The following is a 17,035-nucleotide window of genomic DNA, read 5'->3' on the forward strand; positions in this document are numbered from 1 at the left end:
AAATTAATGTGACTGTCCATGGAGCAAGTTACTACTCAGCATATACAAGGGTTCAGAATATTAAAAATAGAGAAAAGTGGGAATACTGAGAATATCACAAAAAGAAAAGGAGTACTTGTGGCACCTTCGAGACTAACCAATTTATTTGAGCATAAGCTTTCGTGAGCTACAGCTCAAGTGAGCTGTAGCTCACGAAAGCTTATGCTCAAATAAATTGGTTAGTCTCAAAGGTGCCACAAGTACTCCTTTTCTTTTTGCGAATACAGACTAACACGGCTGTTACTCTGAAACCAATTTTTTGCCAGTGACCATTGTAGCTAGGTTGTGATAATAGAAAAAGTCTGGAAGCTTGTTAGTTGCCTGTGGTTTTCCCACTGGTTTAATTATCTGCACAATAAACTCCTACCCAATTAATAGACAATATTTCTGCAAATTCTAGTTGTTGCTTTATACAGATGATTATGTAAAAAATACACTTAACATGACCATTCTGAACAAGCATGTGTAGCTATAATGAATAAAAATGTGGGGGATAAGCATATGTTTAAAGTAAAAGCATGTGTTCATTTCTTTGGCATATTTTTATTCAACAGGTTTCATTAAACAAAACAAAAATATCTTTAAAAACCATTTGAAATCACTATCCAAATGCATCATAAACCTATTTGTGGTTTTCTAACACAATGGCGATCCGTAACATCTATACTGCTTTCATAATCTCCATATTTTCTATACATTGAAAGACTCTGCCTTCTTTTTGCACATTCTGTTTCAAAGGAGCCCTCTGCTGGGCAGTACTCTGCTTGAGTACAATACACATACAGATGCACACACACATATATACAAACATATTTATATGTGATTTATAGGTTGTATTCAATATTACTGAAAAGCCGCTTGTTATTTAAAAAATACATAAGCAAACCACATGCATCAGTGGAAAACCTGTTGTGTCATCATTTTCCCAATTTTTAAAGACATGCAATTGTCAAAAAAGAAAATGTTCATCTTTTAGGTTAGCTATAAATCATGGTACATCAGCATATTCTAACACATGGGATAATTGTACTAAATTAACATTCATTACAAATAATTTTAGAAATGAATTATTCAGCTGATAATAAATTATCACACACGTTTCTAAAGCAATTACTTTATATGGTAGACATTCCTTGCCATTCCTTGTACTTGTCTGTACTGCATATATAGTATAAATGGTTTAAATTTTTGTGTTTTCCATACTTCAAAATTAGTTTTATATTTAATTTGTTTTTTTTGTTATCAGGTAGTAGGTTTGGTTATTAACCACATGGCAAGCAACATGCAAATGTCAGATAATAGAATTACTAATAATAATTAATAAATCTGTAGAATAGTGAATTAAAGAAAAGTGAGTTTTTCTTGAGTAATAAATCAATGAATTCACAAAACCATCATTTGTTGCCTTGGAAGGCAACTGCCTGGTGTCACAGAAAATGATAAATAACAGCTCTGTATTTTGGCAAGGCCTGCTGATAGATCTAAAGATACATCATTTCAGAGAATGCTTTGTTGTTTGGTTTTAAACTGTTTTCTTATGGCAAAACATGGTGTGCTGCCTTTGGTATAAGTTGGCCAGAGCAGTATTAGGGCTGAAAGTGCTTGAGTTGTTTCTAACATTAGGGGTAAATTGAGCATGTAAGGGGAGGGGAAGTCTTGAGTGGTGCTGCAACAGATTTCTAAGCATGAACTGAACATCTAAACTTATTGTACATAAGCCCTGAGTTGTTCTTAGGAGCCTGAAGCATCAGAGGATTTTTTCCTTTCTCTCTCCCTCCTCCCCCAAAATGTTTATTTAACCCAAAGTGCTGTGTGAGGAGTTTAATCAGTAATAATAAGAGGCCAGTAATGATATGTCTTGAGAGCTGCATCCAAATGTGTACAATGGTGAATTTTTCAAGGAGTCTGGAGCATGATTTTTTTTTTTTATTTATTCATGTACCTCCCTGAGAATCAGGTTACTGATATATCCCCAGCCTGAGGATATAAAGAAAACTGTGCAAGATATGAAATTATCCCATTTTTTATTTATTTTACTTTGGCCATTTTTCATTTGCTACTTAGAGTCTATGAAGATGCAAATTTGGCAACTTAGAAATTCTCTGACACACATTTAGCCTAGGCAATAGCAGTTCAGACTTCTCCGAGAGCCAGTATGCCTCAATCTTGACCCATGTCGAGTGGTGAGAGTTTATTTATGTGCTTAGACTAGCAACTATAATACGAGGTGTGTTGTTGTATTTTAGCATGTGGACACTAGTCTCCTAGCAAGTTGGCTGAGATGAACAACTCAATTCACATAGGTCACCTAACAATCATCAAAAGGTAATGATACCGCCCAAATAGCCCAAACTAAAAATGGAGACCTTGAGGTGAAATGTTCTGTAATTATCATATTGTATAGAACATTTATTTCTTTAGGTTGGCAATGAATATGTGTATTTTGTGTCTGTATCTAAAATATGGGTCTGTACGCTCTACTAAACGTGTTGGTTGTTTACTGCCTCCATATTAGCTTGATGATCCAGGCTGCAGCTAGAATGTGTTCCCATCATATGATAATCTTAGACAGAAACAATAAGAAATGCTGCTTTTGCTGCTACCATTTCTGGTTTTGATTCACAGTTCTCTGAGTAAGATCTCACCATTTCACGCTGTGTTTTGAGTACATATGGACATTTCCCATTTTCTCTCGTACACCAGGACCTACTAGCATTGCAGTTAACCTTTTTTTGCGTAAGGAAGGCTCAATGGACTCCATTAGGAATCTATCAGTGCCACCACTTGAGTGGCCAGATGAGTTGATACAGAGTGACATAAAATGCCTCTTCCTCACAAGGGTTAAGGATCTGCTCCAAAGCCCATTGACATCAGTGGAAAAACTACTGTTGCCTTTATTGGGCTTTGAATGAGGCCCTAATTATACTGCTCCTTCCACGGCACTTTTAGCCTGCTAAGCCAGGGAGTGAACTCAGAAATCATACCCCATCTTTCAAATGATAATACAGAGCACAGGGCCTTATGCTGACTGGTTTTTATATCTACTCCTTCCCCTTGAGTCCTCAGAGCCTTCCCTTCCCACCACTCTGAATTCTCAACATATGGGAGAGTAAAACTCTCATTTTTTTCTAGCATATTTTTTCTTTAAAGCTCCTTTAGAGTGGATATTTCATTACTTTTAACAACAGTGAACATGTTAATGTCATTTGTTTTAATCAGGTGTGGAGCGGGTGGGAGCTTGAAATCTGGTATTTCTCCTTTAACCAGAAAAATTAACATTAGACAAGTTAAAGAGCAGCATTCTATCCCCGATTGATTGGGAGCTCAGGGAGAAGCTATAGCAATCAAACAAAGCCACAACGCACGAGAGAATTTCTCTGCTTTTGTGTATTAACACTAGGCAACACAAACAGGTTTAAATTGGCAATAAAGTACACTACGTATTATGCTACCTTGATCTTCAAGATAATTTTTTGGAAACCGTTAAATAAAAATAGCCAGAAGGGTTGGCAAATACTACGTGTATGGTGGAGATTTGATGAATGTGAACTATATACACAGCAGTAGGACTATGTATCTAGATGCATATAATAAACCTTGCCTCCTTTGCAAAGCACTTTTAATATGTATGGATGACAAGTATTGTATAAGATCTTGAAAGAGAAGGTGGGTGATATAATATCTTTGATTGGACCAACTTCTGTTGGTGAGAGAGACAAGCTTTGGAGCCACATTGAGCTCTTCCTCAGGTCTAGGAAAGGTCCTATCTTGGGATGGACATGGCTACAACTACACTGCATATATAAGAGCTAGGCAGTTATTGTTGTTGTTGTTATTTGTTTAATTAGTTAGAAATTGAATGGACCGATTCATGCATTTAGAACAGATATACTTAGGGTTGCCAACTTTCTATTTGCAGACAACCAAACACCCTTGCCCCACCCTCTGCCCCGCCCATTTTCCAAGGCCACACCCCTGCTCACTCGATCCTCCTCCCTCCGTCACTTGGGGTTGGAGTGTGGGAGAGGGTACAGGCTCCGGGCTGGGGCTGCGGGCTCTGGGGTGGGGCCAGAAATGCGGGGTTCAGGATGCAGGAGAGGGATCCAGGCTGGGGCGGCAGTTGGAGTGCGGGGGGGATGAGGGCTCCAGCTGGGAATGCGGGCTCTGGGGTGGGGCCAGGGTTTGGGGTGCAGGAGGGGGTGCGGACTCTGGGCAGCACTTACCTCAGGTGTCTCCCGGGAACTGCCGGCATCTCCCTCTGTCTGCTAAGCGGAGATGCGACCATGTGGCTCTCTGCGCTGCCTGAACCTCCAGGCACCGTCCCCTCAGCTCTCATTGGCTGTAGTTTCTGTCCAATGGGAGCAGCTGAGGTAGTGTTGGGTCGGGGGCAACACGCAGAGCCCCTGTGGCCGTCCTTCCACCTAGGGGCCAGAGGGAGATTCCCAGCAGCTTCCCAGGAGTCGTGCAGAGCTGCCTGCTCCACCAACCAGACTTTAAATGGCCTGGTCAGTGGTGCTGACCGGAGCCACCAGGGTCCCTTTTAGACTGGGCATTTTGGTCGAAAACCGGACACCTGGCAATCCAAGATATAGTTGAACAGACCACTGAAGTTCCTTGATTCCACTGCTTTATTCTCTGTTACATTCAGTGACATACTTTAAATAAATGTAAGCCTTGCGTTGCAGTAAAGAGTGTGATATAGTCTGTAGTGAGGAGTTCTTGGAAACGGAGCTCCATTTAAACGTAATTGCACATTGATGTCTCACTGCATGCTTTCTTTACTAAGCCCTCCTGTGACCATTACTGTATTACGAGTCCTCTTCAGGAGTCACTCTGCATGTAATTCTGTTTGTAGATCCTTGGTGATGTCAGCATACAAACACTGACTAAACTACCTTCTACAAAGTAAGAAATCTCTTCTGATTGTAGAGTTGAAGACCCTGACTTCAGTAACAAAAAAAAAAATAAAAAATCAATGTCGTCGTTGCTCTGCTCTGACTCCCCAAACTATAGCTCTCGGAAAAAGGGTAGATGTAACCCATGTCACCACAGATGTTCTTTCTTACTTGTTGGCAGCAGAGAGAGGCTGCTGAAAGACCGTGAATGGGAGAACGAATCTGAAGAATGACATCATGTTATGTTAGTGGGGGGGTGTGAGCAAGGCAGCTAGCAATCCATCTTGTTGGGAAAAAAAGAACAGGGAGTTAAAATTTATTGATTTTATTGTTACTCAGGATCCTGAGTTCAGAGTGGGAGCAGAAGATTTGATGATTTCTTAAAAATATGGTCACCTTCATCAGGAATCTGATTTGGGAGTATAACTGAGCCAGAGATTTGGATGCTATCATTTAACCAATTCACTGCTGCCTGATAGACCATCTCTTTTAAGCGAAACCACCTCCAGCGCTGCTCCATATGTCTGGTACATCCCTTCTGAAGTGCCAGTGAAGCAATGGCACTTCAGAGACTGTGGCCGCCTTCTATTTCAGTGTGAAAGCTTCAGTGGAATGAAGCCACTAAGCTATTTTTTAGAAAGACCTCAGCTTCCATTTAGGTGCCAAAATGAGTGGCCAGATTTTCAGTAGAGTTCAGCACACTGAGAGTGAGCTCTTTTGAAAACTTGGCCCCTGATTGTGGGTGCTGAGCACTTGAAAATCTGGCCTTGAGCTCTTTTGAAAATCTGGCCCATTGGAGTTAAATCTATTTTTTTCCATTTCAGGGAAGCATTTACAGTTACCAAAACGGGTAATAATCTTTCCAAAATCATAATCCTGGTACAATCCATTTGATTTCCACTCTGCTTATTGACCGACTCAAATAATTTTGATAATCATAACTTGGAGCCATAGATGGTTTGTGACATGGCCTTGATCTGTGCAAATGAGAGAAACATCACAGGAGTCTAAAGTTAAACACAAACATTTTATTTTATGGGCATTTTCTGCAATCAGAAACAAACACACACACATACCCTTCACAACCTCTGGCTTTTTTTCAGCTTAAATCCTTAAACTCCATGCATAAATAGGACAGCTCATCTGTCTCTAAAGTGCTCTGTCCTGACTTCTAGACAGCAATCCTTTTCTTTCCGAAGCATGAAAGAATACCAGCCCTTTCTTAATGTTCCGAGCCTAGCTAGGCTGAGCTGCAGTTGATTACCACTTTGGGATGCTTTCTCAGTTAGGAAACTGAAAATGTCTGCTTGGATTTAACCCTCCAAGCCTCATATCAGTATCTGATTAAATGGGGTCTCTCTTTACACATACCACTAGGCCACGGAGTGTCCTAGCTGCCTGTCCACGAGACATAAAAAGTCAAGCAGGTACAGAAGTTGTCAGGAACATGCGGAGTGAGGTGTCAGAGTCCTGCCACTGCAAACTTCTGTACACTTCTTTTTCTTAAAGGCCATGGGGATATGACAGGTTCCTAAGAGGGAGACAGTCAAGGAACCATGTAACTTTAAACCAGAATGTTGTACAGCCAGAATATGAGAGAAACAACTTTGAGGCATAATGATGGTGGTGGTAGTTGGTTGTTGTTATTATGGCCTGTTTCCCATTGTGTACCCAAAGCATAGCCGATTCGTATGATCTGTATGTTTTGCCTATGAGGGAAATAAAATATTAAAAATCCGTGGAAATATGAGATTCAAAGTAGGCAAACTATGGTACATGTGAGAACACAGTATGTCAATTTTGCCATCACAAAGTATACATAGGAAAAGGCGATAAAAGAGCCTCACCACAACATAGCTATGTTTAAATATAATGTTGAGCAGGAACATCAGACATGCTGTCTTTGGTCAAGAGGTCAGGGGAAAGACTTCCTTTGGTCTTAGCTCTTTTTGCCCAATCACCATAACCATTATTCCAGCGCCTCTCCCTTCACCACCTTTAATGAATGGGGAGAAACTTTGCCACACTGGAACTCCCTGTGGAGGAGAGAGAGAGAGAGAGAAACACCTGGGGCCAGCCTCCTTCTCCCACCTACTTCATAAAGTAGTATCTCAGCACAGGTCACATCATCCCTTTTCTCTCAGCAGCACAGATTCTTACCCTCAGGAATCTACTAGAGAGCGGAGTGGGCAACTTCATGGCATTTTTTTGTTCCCTTCTGACTTAAATCTTAGCAACTTTTAGGTACTATGGTGATGGGGACTTCAACCAACTTAGAGGTTCAAAGGGACCAGTTAGCCAGAAAGGTCTGCTTGATCCTTTCATAAATCTGAACAAGGATATTTGTTACAATGAACACCTGCTCTAGTTCTTTCTGCAGCAAAAGTACCAATAGCAGAGCTCCTTATCCAACTGCACTAGTCCTTTCATACTTCGGGTATGTCTACACTGCAATTAAAAACCCGTGGTTGGCCCATGCCTGGGCTCATGGGGCTCAGAGTAAGGGGCTGTTTAATTGTGGTGTAAACCTTTGGGCATGGGCTGCAGCCCAAGCTATGGGACCCTCCGACCTCACAGGGTCTTAGAGCCTGGGCTGCAACTCAATCCCGAATGTCTACACCATAGTTAAACAGCCCTTTTGTCTGAGCCCCGTGAGCCTGAATCAGCTAGCACGGGCCAGCCATGGATGTCTAATTCCAGAGTAGATATAGCTTTTGGGGCTGAAATGCCCCAGCAGGCTCTGAATTCTGCAGCCAGGAAAAATATGACATTGGATCTTATGTCGGGAAGTTGTTAGGTGATACTTATTCACTAGTGAAAGTACAGAGTCATTTATGTCTGTGAGATACAGGTTTAACATTTTTGGTAAGCTCATAATAAAAGTTTTCCATATTGTATATCACCATTTTTGCTTTTTTAAAATTTTTGTAAGCTACTGTGGGTACAGTACAATTGACCCTTTGCTTATGACTGAGATGCCTATAGTCAGAAACACGTCTGTTGAGGGCAGCCGGACATGATTATAAAAATGAAGTACATCAGACCAAATTTCAGCATAATATGTATTTCAAAGCCACATGATGCTTTGAGATTATTCATGCAAGGATGATTTTTTTTTTGTGAGTGCACGCTTAGTATCTACATCTTCTTTAAAATCCTTTAAAATTTGGAAGTCAAATCCTAGCAAGGATTATAGGAACATGCACAAACTCTGGCAGGTTAAGTGTAAACGTATATGGCAGGCCATAAAAGAATTTGAGAAGCAACTTGCTAAAGACACAAAAACTGACAGTAAGAATTTTAAGTACATCAAAAGTGGGAAGCCTGCCAAACAGACAGTGGGGCCACTAGATGACAAAGGTGTTAAAGGAGCACCCAAGGAAGACAAGGCCATTGCAGAAAAGCTAACTGAACTCTTTGCATCAGTCTTCACTGCAGAAGATGTCGGGGAGCTACCCACATCAGAGCTCTTCTTTTTGGGTGACAGATTTCAAGTACTGTCCCACATTGATGTGTCAGTAGAAGAGGTTCTTGGCCAGGTTTATTGTCAATGAAGCACCCGGCAGACTTCACAGGGATACTAAGACATGTATGCCCATTACAATGGACGGCTCAGTGAATGGCAGGACTTTCCATTCCCCCCTTAGCTGGCCAAAGACACTCCCTCTGTGACCCCTCTTTTATGGATCCCTCTGTGACTGATATAAACAAGTCATGTATTGCCCCTCTGACATGGTTAGTTACCACCATTTACCTTGTACATATTGGTTCGATCAAAACATCTCTAACTGTGTTCCTGACCTTATCTTTACGAGCGGTAGTATGTCCCTGTTATCTTCAGGGAGTGTGCTTGTACCATACTTGGTATTGGGGTGTTCTGGTAGTACCCTTCTAGAATATGCTTACATGAGTGTCCTGTGCCTAGCACTTCTTAGGAGTGTTCAAGTTTTTGCAATACCAGCCCTGTTCTTGCTCAGTTCTGTTTTGAAACAGGGTCTGACTTCTGCTCACAGCTTGACTTTTGCTAACTTTGCTTTATATCAGCAGGGCCAGACTACTTTAGTTCAGGTCTCATACTACAGGCCCTCTTTTTCTACTACATGTTCCATCAATGGCTGTTAGCCCAGACTGACAGGGATGCACCTGTATGCTCAGGGTGACCTTAAACCACCTACTGCTAGAAGCCAAGAAAGGAAGGCAGAGGAGCATCACTCCAACTGGCCTGTTCCATACACTCCTCCTGAATCTCTGGTGCTGGCCACTGCCAAAGACAGGATATTGGGCTAGATGGACCATTGGTCTGACCCAGTACAGCCATTATTATGTTCTGTTTAAATCTTCTGCTAAAGTCAGTGTTCCAACGGAAAAGTTGAATATAAAATCATATTCTCTTACCATAATAATGTTGATGTCCTTTTACCCTCAGGCTTGGCTCGAGCTGTAGCAAAGATCTGTATTAGTTTAATGTAAAGTGTACTCAGGCAATTAAAACTGTTTGATACTCACACTCTACAGTACTGTCAGCAGCATGTCTTGAAAATACTCCTTTGGATGGTATAAATGTGTAATGTTGAATTGTGCGGTGAAGGAGAATCTGTACTTTTTAGGATACAACCGCCAACTTTTATTTTAACCACTGAGGCAAACTGAGTTCATTAGTGAGCATAATAGGAATATTAGAGATGAAAAATGGACCGAACTTTCTAATCTCATTTGAAAGGAGACAACTGCTTTCTTTTTGGTGCTTTTTTGAAGCACCATTTTGTTGAAGCGGAGTCAGAATAAGGAAAAAGACCAGTCACTTTTGCGGAGTGACACCATATCTGACTTTAAGGTGCAGAAAGCACTTGGCTTCCATAAAAGGAAATGTGTCCCACTTCCTATTAAGTTCCCCCCTCTGCTTCTTATTAAGTGTAGCTAGGCATAGTTCCCTGATATAAAAATACATATGTGACACTGACTTTCTCCTTTGGTTGAGGACACTAACTAAATGTAATGATCTTCAGTTTTGGTGGTTGCTTATTATCTTTCAGAAACATAAGTGTAGCAGGTTACTTTTGAATTAAGTGATTTGATTCCACAGCACAGCTAACCTTGCCCAGGTGTCTGCCTGTGACTTCAAGCTCCTGCTGCTTTCCAAGTTGAAGTATGCTTGATCACTTCATAGTCTCCACAGTCAGGGGTCTATTGTTAAGATCTCATCTGAAAGCTTACAAATGACATTTGGGTGTGATTGAGTTCTCATGTAAGATCACAACCCATGGATCAAAGTGAACCATACATTGGAAATGAGCTGTTAAGAACTTTATAGCTTTAACGTAAGGAAGTTAATTACACTGCATGATTAACATAAGAACATAGGAACAGCCATACTGGGTCAGACCAAAGTATCTACCCCAGTATCCTGTCTTCAGTGGCCAATGCCAGGTGCCCCAGAGGGAATGAACAGGTAATCATCAAGTGATCCATTCCCTGTCGCTCATTCCTAGCTTCTGGCTGTTTTAGATTTAGATTTAGAGCTGTTTCTGTATTCATCACTTTATGCTTTTATGAACAAAGCACGTATTGTAATTGTACAGTACCTGAAATATTTTGATATTTTTAATTGAAGTTTACCATTCTGGCAACTTATCCCAAAAATGCGTAAGTCATAGTTTACAGCAGCTTATAGATGTGAAGGGGAAAAAAAACTTTACTATTGAAGAAAAGTCCTCCACCTCCATTTTGTTTCAGATTTGCACTTTCACCAATTTTCTTTGGAATTAGCATGTATAAAATATACTGCATGTATCAGAGACCTTTATATTTTTTTAATTATTCCTGTGTATTTTTCAGATCGACTCACAAGTGTAACATGGGCTCTTAGACATTCATGTTAAAAGTAATTTGCAATATAGACTTAGTTCCATAGCTATCAGCATTAGCAATAGGGTAACCAAAATAATTGTCTATAACTTTAAATCCATACAATTTACAAATGATTTTAAAATATTACTCTACATCTGAACTTTGTTTGAGAAAATGCGTTAGAAGAAAAGCTAAGGTTTCTGAAATAATGCTACTTTAAAGTCTGTTATCAAGGTGATTTGTAATGGTTTCTAAATATCAGAGGTGTATTTGAAGTCTTGTATAACCCTGACCTTACCATTTCACATGACTGATTTTGTAAGGATCTACATGTAGGTGTTTAGATGTTTCACTGCTTCTGTCTGACATAAACTAATGATGTAGACTGCTAAACATGGTGACATGATTAAACAGTGATATTAATTAGTGGCTTCTGTGAGAGACTTGATCCCTCTTTTTAGCAGCATTTGTTATGCATGTACAAAAGTTAAAGAGACAGAAGTAGATGTTCTCTTTACAACATCTGTTAACAGCATTAAGAGTTCAAGAAAAACATTTAAACTATCTAGTAAGACACATTAGGCCCATCTTCCTGCCCCCAGGGTTGTCCAAAAAGAGCATCTTTGTATGAAGGAAAATGATCGTTTTTTGCAGGTAGTAATCATCTGTACTATTACTTAGATGTCATGTATTGATGATCCCATTTCAATCAAACATCTCTCATTGAGAGAGCTTTTGATGGGAGGAATTTTTGGAAGGGTTTAGGAAGGTTAAATCTGTGAGACATGGCTTCCATCTGGAATGCATTAGCTACAAAGATTTATTAGCCAGAGTGCCTCTGCATAATGTTCCATGGAAAGCAAAGCCCTGCATCTAATTTCCAGCATGATGACTATATGGGAAGTGATCTTTGAAATATCACAGGTGACAATCAAGTTTGTTAGAAAAATAGTAAAAGCACAGGATGGCTTTTCATGGCGGCTATTTTAAATCACTCAGGAGGGCTGCTAAGCAGGTAGTTGATTTGTTGACAAATGATAAAACTGTAGGAATAGAAACAGACATGATATTTTAAAATAAGATACACTCTTTAAGCAGAAAGAGTCAGATCAGGAATACTACCGACATTTAGTGGCTGCTTAACTGTGCAAGATGACATTAAAAAATAATAGAAGCAATATTTAACTGTCTGTTTCAGTGTGTCTTCCTGATTAAAACTGTTTTCAAGGAGTGGTGGTGTTGATCAGAAGCTAGAAAGAAAATGCTTTACAGATTCTAATGTATTATCAAAACTGATTTCCCATAGCCCTGAATCATAACCTGATTGGTGGGGGTTAAAAAGTACAACCATGGGGATAGCAGGGAACTCAGATTTACAACTCATCAGGAAAAAGAGGTAGTCTTCAACCCTGAAAGTACAGAAAAAACAAAGGCAGGGAAATTAATTTAGTGAATGGATGCCTGATAGGAAAATTATGGAAGGATGGGGTAGAGAGAAGTATTTGCTATGCTAACACCATATGTAACTATTATTAGGGGTCAAGTACCTGATACAAGTCAAGAAAGTGAATTGCTAAATATTGTGTGGTAGTGTGATGAAAATGTTGTTCTTCAGTGGCTGGCACACAAAAACATCTTTTCCATAGACTCAATTGTAGCATATAAACTTTGAAGAAAATACTCTCAAGGATTTCAAATAAAATGCTGGATCGTGATGTATGCTATTCCCATCCTCTCATCAGCCTCTGAGCTGCAGTTGGTTCTGTGCCAGTAAAATAGATGCACAGTACATGAGAGCTATTAATAAAAGACATTTTTAAAATGGCGGCAGGCAGGGAAGAATAAAATATAACACTTCTAGGGAGAGGATAACCATGTGATTAAAGCTCAGAATGAGTTGGGACATCTGGGTTTCATTCTCAGTTCTGCCATACACATCTTTGGTAACCTTGGGCAAGTTACTTAAGCTTTCTGTGACTTGGATTGTCCACTTTTTAAATGCAGAAAATAGTGCTTCCTTACCTCACATGGGCATCATAAGGCTTAATTGATTAATGTTTGCAGAGTTCTTACAGGTCCTCGGGTAGAAGGCACTATGGGAATGCAAAGTATTATTACTCATTTTCCTCTTCTAAGTGGGAAAATCTCTATTGCTGAGACATCCCAGATGTGCCCTTTCTCAAATTGTCTTCTGCTTCAGCTAAGGAACTCAAGGTAGTTGCTGTCTAGTTCAAGAAAGACTGTAATTCAAACACACATTTTCAGTCACATATATTGTGCAAAGAATTAATAAACACAATATTTTTTCGTTTTGATGTCCCTTCCATGGGGACTTGTTAATTGAAAACTACAGATTACATAAATACATTTTTTTAAAATTATGTAAGCCCTGTTGCTCTCCATATCTTCAAAAGTCTCACACCCTGTACAATACTTTGAATATGAAGCAAAGTAAAAGTCTTGGAAGAGCACTTGCAAACCTAGTCACCCAGTCCTTCTCCCAGTGACCTCCATAGTAAAAACCAAACTGCTCTTGATTTCAGTGAGAGAAGGATTGGGCCCGAAAAAGCTGCTGATTTGATCACTGGCACCATAAGCAAGTGCTATTATAAAATGTCAAGGTGGCGAAATCTGGTCAAAATTCAGTCCTGTCATAAGCGGGAGTCAGCATATCTCATGGCTAGGTCAAGCCTGAAGGTTTTAAACTACCCATTTTTTTCTGGCATTCATATACTGATTTTTCAAACTCAACCCCCCTTCCCATCTCAGCAGGTGATGGGTGGGGAGTTTGGTTAGACCAACAGAGGGATGGCCAGCCAGTAGATTCCTGAGAGGCGTGGAGATGCAAGTGGGAGTGCTTATGTTCAGCTGTCTGAACTTTTCCCCTCCCTGCACCACTCCTCGTGCCTCAGGGCACACATGGAGAATGTCCCTCATGGGAGGCGGAGAGCTTTCTCTGCTTCCCACAACCAGTTGGACTATGGGAGGAACGTGTCTAAGGAGGGCCTGGGGAGGCCTCAGGAGCCCTGGCGCACTGGTCCTGCGGTCTAGGTGTCTGGACTCCGGCGCCCCATAGCCCAACAAGGGTGTCGGACTCTTGGTCAGCATCTGGGAGTGTACTTGAAAGACCCAGAGCTAGGGGCAGTGGTCAGTCACTACCCAGACCCGGGGGGCTGAGAAGCACATGGGATTCAGCGGTTGGATCCAATTACAACAGACAGGTGTCTGTCCAGACAGCAGCACTGGGCCAAGTTGTGACAATGTGAATATCTGGTTCACCACCATTTGTAAGCAATGTGTCCAGGGCAGATAAAAGGCATTATCAGCTCCCTGGGTATGAGTGCCTGAGACTCCCAGGGTATGAGAGCCCTTGAGTATGACCAGTGGACCTAGTAGCTGAAAGGGAGAAGTGGAGACCTTAGGTCTCTGCATGCTTGGTGGCCTTCAGAGGTACCCTTATTTCCCCAGGGGGTAGGGAGAGGTAGGGAGGGCGGGTCAATAGGATTCAGAGGGGGATTCAGAGTCTACAGGTTAGAGTGACGAGAGCCAGCCCTGATTTATTGGTTATAAGGCTTGAAACCATAGACGTTACCCTGCATTGCGTCAAATTAAATTGTTTGAGATTTGCAGGGGAGTGAGCAGATAGCCCCTTTCCATTGGTTAGAGTTCATAAAATTGTGGCCTGCTGCTTAAAAATTCAGACCACATGTAGGTTTCATTTGCCTGCATGCCCTTACCAATACTCTGTTTACATGTAAATGGATAACTTGAGTGATAGATTGAGTGATGTAACGACTAATTTATCAGTAAGGTATCTTCATTTACCTTTGATATTCCCTATTTTTTTATAAAATCAATTTTTTGTGCGTGCATTTGCTAATTGAACTCATCCTTACTGTTTCAGAGTAACAGCCGTGTTAGTCTGTATTCGCAAAAAGAAAAGGAGGACTTGTGGCACCTTAGAGACTAACCAATTTATTTGAGCATGAGCTTTCGTGAGCTACAGCTCACTTCATCGGATGCATACTGTGGAAATTGCAGAAGACATTATATACACAGACACCATGAAACAATACCTCCTCCCACCCCACTCTCCTGCTGGTAATAGCTTATCTAAAGTGATCATCAAGTTGGGCCATTTCCAGCACAAATCCAGGTTTTCTCACCCTCCGTCCCCCCCACAGACAAACTCACTCTCTTGCTGGTAATAGCCCATCAAAAGTGACCACTGTCTTCACAATGTGTATGATAATCAAGGTGGGCCATTTCCTGCAGAAATCCAGGTTCTCTCACCCCCTCACCCCCCTCCAAAAACCACACACACAAACTCACTCTCCTGCTGGTAATAGCCTATCCAAAGTGACCACACTCCTTACAACCTGCATGAAAATCAAAGTGGGCCATTTCCAGCACAAATCCAGGTTTTCTCACTCCCCCACCCCCATACACACACAAACTCACTCTCCTGCTGGTAATAGCTCATCCGAAGTGACCACTCCCCCTACAATGTGAATGATAATCAAGGTGGGCCATTTCCAGCACAAATCTAGGTTTTCTCACCCCCCTGCTCTTTTTGTTGTTCTGCTGTCTCTATGTACGGTATCTTAACTTTCAACCACATACTCTCCCATTGTAATATCCCTTTGTAGAAAGGCATCTGGGATTTCAGTGTTCTCATGTTCCAAAGACAGAGGTTGCATGGCCAGGCAGCTGATTCAGCACATTTTCTCAGTAGCCTCTACTGCTGGGGTTTTTGAGGAACTCCTGCTATAAATTCAGGTACCTCTATCCTCAGCAGAAACTCGAGCACTGCCTCTTACATTATTGACCCTTTCTTGTGACCAGAGGTCACACTGGTTTCTCAGCTCAGATGCACGTCTCTGGCTTGGAGAGAACTTGGAGAGACTAGCATTATCAGCAGCAGCCTGGCCTGATTTAGGGTCCTTTCAAACACTGAGGGACTTGTTTCCATGGCTTTCACTGACTTGAAAGGCCAGACTGACTAGAGAGGGAGGTTGTTTGGAGGGTAGGGGAGTCAGGGACCATGATCGTTACAAAAGATTGGGACGGACTTTCAATCATAGTGAACAGTTCACATTTGCAAAAAAGAAGAAGAAAGAGGGGGGTTAGAAACTTACTTCATTTGAAGCTGAAATGAGTCCTGACATTGCTACGCCTCCCAACTCAAGAGAAGTGTATGGGGGGCCCCAAAGGCTGGCTCTGACTAGGAGCTGGGTAAATATTAACAACATCACTTATCTCCTAGTCCAGCAAAACATTTAAGCACGTGCTTAATTTTAGTTCACTTCAGTGGGACAACTCACGTGGTTTGCTGGATCAGGACTTTGACTTGCAAATATAAAGATACATCTTTTGAAGGGTGGCAGAATGCCCTCAGAATTACACTTAGTGCAGGTGCTCAGTCAGTCTATCAAATGCTCAGCTTTCACTACCATTCCTTTTAGAGTGGTGTGTGGTGTAGAGCGAAGGGCAAAATGTGGCCCTTGGTATCTGTTTACTCATTCAGAGTATTGAACAGCACACATATTGGAGCATTGAAAATGTCCTTTGTAAGTTAGCATAGAGATTGTGTTAATATAAGCAAACCTGAAACATGTGCTGAATGCTTATCAGGCATTTGAATCAATAAGTAGTCTTTACATTTAAAATTAATGATTTTCTGTGTTCTCCAAAAGTCAAAATCTCTCAAAGTTGTCTTTGTTGTCTCTGATTTTCCCCAAGAGAATAAGCAGGGTGCGATAAATCATCATGTTCACAAAAATAAACAAAATGCATGATAAAACAGACTAAAATCAGGAAATCCCCGCCTTTAATACCTTCTTCATTTTGTACAAATGTAAGATCAGAACAAAGTCTGATGCAGTTATGACTTAACACTATTGGAGGATTGCTAAAGTGGGGGACCGCTCATAGTATCTTGAATCTGGGATGGGGTCATTTTGTCAGATTTAGAGATCTTTTATGCCTCACTATTTATTCGCTTATATTATGAATCTTTTACATGTTTATTTGATGACCATCAAGTGCTGTAGAACCTTCCCAGACTACTGAACCCCTTTCAGGAGTCTGATTTGTTTTGCGTACCCCCACTTAAAAACTACTTGCTTACAAAATCAGACATAAAAGTACCAAAGTGACACAGCACACTATTACTGAAAAAGTGCTTACACTCATTTTTACCAAATAACTATATATCAATTGAAATATAAATATTGTACTTAGATGTCAGTGTA

At 40.9% G+C, this 17,035-nt stretch overlaps 1 protein-coding gene and 1 long non-coding RNA gene across 6 annotated transcripts in view; one reads left to right on the forward strand and one right to left on the reverse strand.

Annotated features, from left to right (window-relative positions):
- The window catches only part of NPAS3 (neuronal PAS domain protein 3), an 843,689-nt gene that overhangs the window by 483,720 nt on the left and 342,934 nt on the right, over positions 1 to 17,035 (forward strand). The gene's annotated exons all lie outside the window — the stretch shown is intronic.
- On the reverse strand, positions 6,029 to 15,978 carry LOC141990125 (uncharacterized). The gene is made up of 3 exons (XR_012640088.1): positions 15,920 to 15,978; positions 12,804 to 12,874; positions 6,029 to 6,643 (listed from the first exon to the last, which is right to left on the reverse strand). It is a non-coding gene; the product is annotated as an uncharacterized LOC141990125 (long non-coding RNA).

This window comes from Natator depressus, chromosome 6 (genome assembly GCF_965152275.1).
Source record: "Natator depressus isolate rNatDep1 chromosome 6, rNatDep2.hap1, whole genome shotgun sequence".
Classification (NCBI taxonomy): domain Eukaryota; kingdom Metazoa; phylum Chordata; order Testudines; family Cheloniidae; genus Natator; species Natator depressus.